The following is a 5,316-nucleotide window of genomic DNA, read 5'->3' on the forward strand; positions in this document are numbered from 1 at the left end:
AGCAAAGAACAGTCTAACCTGGTTACCATTTGAAATCGAGGACACAGACTGCAAACCGAAAAATAACCGCCTGCGAAGTCACTGAAGCAACTGAGATCCTTCTTGATTGTTTTCAACCATAAGTCTATATTCTTACGAAGTCTCAATCAAAATGCAAAAAGCGTACCGATCACATCGTTTTTCAAAAATAAATGAATATGAATAAAGAAACACCAACGATGTTCCAATATGACACTTGTAATCAATGTATCCGGTGTGACAAAATAACAAAGGATTAGGTGCAGCTTTAGAGGAGGAAACAGAACCGGACATATGGGTACATTTTGCCTTCACTTTAAAAAAGATTAGCACCGCGGAACACAAGTACAGAACGAACAAGCTAGAACTTCTCGTTGTCTTATGGTCATGCGAGTTTTCTTAAATTTAATTTTTGGGGAGTCGGTTCCAAACCCTAACTGACCATAAAGCTATAGTTACAGCATTTACAAAGAACTAAGGAAACAAGACATATCAGTCAAGGTTAGCTAGATGTGTGCATGAAATGTATCAACCGAGTACTCTATACTTCAGATTGCAAAAACTACAAAATGAATCGCAGAATACCTTTCTATAAACCCGGAATTCGAGACTCCTTCAACCTCCGCTATTATGATGGACAGTTTTTATTTAAGGCCATTGTGAACTTGATGAAACGTCTCGAGCATATAATCAAATCAAAAGACGTCAGAACAAAAGGAAATCATGCTGTAAGTATTAAATTCTAATCAATCACAAGAGAATTATCAAAGTTCATTTGCGATGTAAATCTTTGCAAGAACTATGGGTCAACGCCGAACTACATGAAGAGGGCGATGTTTTGGATTTCTACCAATCAGAAATGTGAAGTCATACCGCCAAGTCAAGGCAACTCAGAAATTTTCACGGTGTTAGTTTAGTCCGATCTGAGATTTTTATGTAATGTACATTCATCAGCTGAAGGAGCGAAATCATGTTGTTTTTATCTTAACCAATTAAATCGTTTCTTCTGATTAGATCATTACTTGTGTACATATCGCGATTATACGGTCAAATCTTTTACCCAGTCAGAGCAGTTTGTACAAAGTTACATTACACCACAAGAAGGCGAAATTACTTGCGGTGGATTTTTTTAAATCAATCATAAAAGTATATTACTTATTTATTCATGAATTCAAACGTATCGACACGAGAGGGTGACGAAAAAGAATTTGTAAAATCTGACCTATCGTATTCTGACCTATCGAGATGTCGTATTCAGTCATAGTCTAAGCAAAACATTTGTCTCCGAACTTCAATTTAAGTTTCAATGGCGTTTCTAAACCCAAACTTAGTGAGAAAAAAAAAACAATAATTTCAGCTCTCACAGGAATTTTATAAGTCAATTCGATCTACCATCAATCTATCAAACGGAAAGCTTTTTGAATTTGGGAGGAAGGACAAACACCACACAAACAGTTGAAAGCGAGTAGAAGACGGAAAATGCTAGCATCAAGCAAAAAGAGGATCATTTATTTCGAAATGTAAAAACATATTCCGAAAAGGAAAAACATATTAAAACGATTGGCTGGTGACAATGTGATATCTGAACAAATGAGAAAACCCAAATAGTCTATAACACCCATCATCTCAAAGGATACGAAGTTATTGACGACGGTATTTCACAACATCCTAGACGTTGACCTTTTGGAAAAAATGACGACAGAGGATAGCCAACTAGGTCGGTTGCGGAAATGCATATTTGCAAAGAACAGAGAAGGATTCCCCAGACTAGGCAACTACTTTACCAGCAGCTTCTGAGACAACCGCGCGGTGAACACAGACCGCAGTGTGAAAAACAATAGGGCGGCAATCCCACCGTGTCTAATAAAAGTGTTTTCGTCACGACTCCACGGGACGCACACGGGCCAAGAGGCGATGTTGGACACCCCTAAAAACTCTGGTGGCCGAAGATGCACAGAGAAATCCTTAATGTTTGCAAATCGATGTTTGCAGTCATGCAGAGTTTTTTTCTTAGCGTACGATAAAAAACTTTACATCTGCATTTCGTTGAACTCTTCCGAACCTCTGTCAGATTTCTTAGGACCAAAAGAAGAATTTCATTTGGATTTAATGGGACAATTTTTTGAATCAAAGTACAACAACATTTTGCTGCAAATAGTTTTTTTTCAAAGTAACCATCTGTTACCAAAAGTTCAGGAAGCGAAAAAAATCATTAAACTTTAAAATAATTGTTTCAATCAACATAAAGTTCCAAAAAAAATTGAGGACGGGTCAGTATTCAGAATTTAAAACGTAAGCTTGCTGATCTCTGTGAATTCAAGTGGATAAAGAAAACTTTCTGCCCAGTGGCAGATCATCGGGGCTGTGGCCTCATTGAGATATGTGTTCAGACTCAAAACAGAAACTCTGTACCATTCTTTTGGATACTGAATTTGACAATATCCAGTCAGCATTTAACTGCTAATAACGGTTTTGCTATCGTTATGAAGACAGAAACCTGTCAATTGTGTCTAGGTCATGTATAGTTGTTTGAACGGTGCGCTCTCTCGACAGCTAGTGAAAGATATAGTTACTCACATTCAAATGATTTTTTCTTATGTGACAAACTTTGACTTTTCAATCAGCCTTTCTTGACGGAATTTTTGAAGTCTTTCAAAAAGTTTTGTTTTTCTGAGCTCAAGTTTAAAAAACTAATTCACCGGTGATTAATTTGTCAAGTAATGGGGCTTCAAATTTTGTCAATTTGGGACAACGAACGCGCGATATATTTTGTGCGATAAACGCGTTTGCTGAGATTTGATTTCGTGCATTAAACGCGTTTGCTTTAAACGCGGTCCTAATTGAATTGAGGCATACTCTTTGGGTTATTCAATACTTTGCTATATGCAAAATATATCACTTCAAATATTTATTAGCGTATGGAGGTATTATTTCGAAAAAAATAAATATAAAAAAAATTTCACAAATCGAAAAATTTTCAAAAATTTTTAAAAAGTTTTCATCAATTGTTTTATTTAAATGTTTTTCAAAGAAAAAAAAATTAACTTTCGAGGTTTTAACTTTATGTGTGCAGTCTGGTTATAACTTTTTTTGAGACATGGATTTACGAGAAATCACACAGTAAAAAACTATATCAAATCAGGTTTATTGTTTCTTTTTAAATCCGACGTCGAAATCAAGAGTTTAATGTTAAATAACTTATTTCGTTGATTGAAAAGAATTTTGCCAAAAATTTGCTATGAACTATAATCGAGGAGAAAAATTTGTAAATGTTTTTTTTTCAAAGTGCCCTTTACTGAATCGGATTTGATGCCCGCTATGCGTTTTCAAAATTTGATAACTTTTTCGGCTATTTAATTTAATTCAAAAATTGCGGCTGACTTGCACAATCTTATGAACACTTTAATTACTGAGACCGTTGTTAACACTTAAGTTTTCACGGAAGTAGAGGGGTGGGAGAGGGCCTTATGCAAAAAAAAACTTTCTAAACTTTGCAGAAAGACAAAAATGATTATTTCAGAGATCTTTCTTGAAAATGCTTTAAGTTGGCCTTTGTTTGTCAATGCTTAAGTTTTTCCAATTATTTTAAATCAAAAACGCGCCAAAAACGCCGCTGTAGGCAATTTCTAGAACAGTGCTTTCAAAAACTGCTGTAAAAAGCCAGGAGAAATTTTTTACAATAGAATCAATTTTCAGCCAAAATGGAGGATTTATTCGAAACAAAACTTAGGGAATATGAGATATAATAACGTACGCGGAGATATGAGATATAATCCGTCTAGGAAATCGTTCCAAATTAGTTGAAGAAAGCTTATTCGCCATAATTGATATGTTACTAGGAGCAAAATCTATCACTTGATACTTTATATGTCGTGTGGGGGTATGATTTTCAAAAAATCTCAAATTTTTCAAAACAAATTTTAATTTAATGTTATTAGATTTAAAATTGTCTTGTTATTACTGCTCCATAGAACTTAGAAGGCAGTCGGAACATTCAGGGCTTCGCTCTGATACGAGCAGTCGTGTACGCAAAAACGGGCGTGTACGCAAAAACGGGTTACGAAAAATTTTATCGAGGATTTTCTCGAGGGGAGAGGGCGGATTTTCAAAAAATTTTCGATAATTTTGTCGATTTTTTTTAGGTCAACCGAATTAATTTTTCAAGCTCTCCCTAAGCACGGTTCAGTCACTGTTTTGGCCAAATTTTTGGCGCCGCAGGCGAAGTTTTGAAAAAAAGGCCGAACAGAGCGTTTTTAGGCACTTTTTGAAAATTTTTATAGAAAAATTGCGTTTTTTCGGCGCGCGCTCCCCCCTCAAAATTAGTATATATTGGCCCCAAAGGCGCCTTAAGAGAATTTTTAGGGTCGGTCGACCAAAAATGGATTTTTAAAAAGTACCAAAGGTGGGACCCTTTGGGTCGGCAGGGGGTCGAATCCTTGAGGGAAGAGCGTCCCCCCCCCCCTAAATCCGCCCCTGATTCCGACATTCAAGTTGAAGCTTATTAGAAATAGTTCTTCGAAGTTTCGTGTTTGCCTTTTTTCCGGCGTTTTATGTTTTTTTTTAGTAGTTGAAAAATTGCATGTCAGGTTGCTGCTGAATGAAAACTATTTTGAAGTTAAGGGCTTGAAGTTTTTCATAAAAAAGTGACCTCTGAAAAAGCGCAATTATTGTGGCTTACTCTTTTGACAGTTGCAATGCAATTTTAAAAATTCGGTTGCAATTTCAACTATATTTCACTGTCTCAAGGTCATTATTTAAAACGCTGTCTGCTAAATTTGTTAACAGCAGTACGCTCTTTCAATATTGCTTGCCTTTCAAGTAAAGCGAAGTTAGAAACTGCTCTTAGGTCTGATCTCGGTTCAAATTCTTGCAGCTTATTATATAGTCAACACTAAATTGTTAGCAACTGGCGCAGATCCAGGAAACGGAGTTGACGGAAAAGTTGACTTTTTAGATAGACAGTTTCCTTTTCCGAGCTCTCCTTATTTTCACAATATTTTCTGCGCTGTAGGCAAACTTTTGAGAAAAAAAAATAGTCCAAAAAACTGCGCGTTTTTTGGCTCGCGCTTTCTCCCGAAAACTTTAGGATTGGTGAGCCAAAGATGAATCTCGCAAAATAATTCCAATGGTGGGACCCTTTGTGTGGCCAGGGATTCAAATCCCTACCAGTTGACAATAACTCATTTTTGTTAAGAGAAATTGAACCAATTTAATCAACATCTAACTGTTCATTTTGACTATTCATGGAACCTAATTTTCACGTATGTTGAAAATTTGAGCCAAAAATTTTGATTTTAA

This window comes from Symsagittifera roscoffensis, chromosome 4 (assembly GCF_963678635.1).
Source record: "Symsagittifera roscoffensis chromosome 4, txSymRosc1.1, whole genome shotgun sequence".
NCBI lineage: Eukaryota > Metazoa > Xenacoelomorpha > Acoela > Convolutidae > Symsagittifera > Symsagittifera roscoffensis.